Source organism: Cricetulus griseus, chromosome 7 (genome assembly GCF_003668045.3).
Source record: "Cricetulus griseus strain 17A/GY chromosome 7, alternate assembly CriGri-PICRH-1.0, whole genome shotgun sequence".
Lineage (NCBI taxonomy): Eukaryota > Metazoa > Chordata > Mammalia > Rodentia > Cricetidae > Cricetulus > Cricetulus griseus.
This window is the reverse complement of record NC_048600.1, coordinates 5,086,706-5,087,317: the sequence shown is the minus strand read 5'-3', so window position 1 is coordinate 5,087,317 and position 612 is coordinate 5,086,706. Positions and strand designations below refer to the sequence as shown.

Sequence of the window (612 nt, the reverse complement as noted above, 5' to 3'; positions counted from 1 at the left end):
CTAGGAAAAGAAAATGATTATGAACCATAAAATAGACAAAATACCCTATCTTGATTACAACCTTAATGACACAATTGACAACTCCTATTCCTAAATTCTAATTGTATTTTATATTAGCAATGTTAAAGATAGATCTTAAAATGTATGTCTCTGTAAAGGAAAGGAACTAGTTTCTGGAAAATTCTCTTAGGCTTTTGAGCTAGCCAACAGTAATTATCACGAAGACATTTGTTCTCTACTGCTAGAGGCATACATCTTACTGTTCAAAACAGGGGAAAATGCTTGAATCTATTACTAGGTTCACTTACTAATCTATGATCCCAGAGTTGCATTTGTTTAATGTTAATTCTACTCCGTTTCTTATAAAATAGTTGTACAGCTTCTCAGCTTACTCTCAAGTGTGGATTTCTGTCTTGAGACAAATCTCTGAAATGACTCATGGAGGAATCAAGCCAAACACAAACCTTTTACTGGACACTTAAAGTAAAATATATTGAATAGTACGCCAGGCTAACATTAAAAAAAAAAAAAAAAAGAAAGAAAGAAAGAAAGAAAGAAAGAAAAGAAAAGATGTCCTTTTTAGCTAAGTCCTTATAAAAAGCTCATTGTTTC

General features: G+C 31.5%; 1 protein-coding gene across 4 annotated transcripts in view; it reads right to left on the bottom strand.

Annotated features, from left to right (window-relative positions):
- Prkd3 (protein kinase D3) overlaps positions 1 to 612 on the bottom strand; it is a 66,632-nt gene that overhangs the window by 2,561 nt on the left and 63,459 nt on the right. The window lies entirely within an intron of this gene.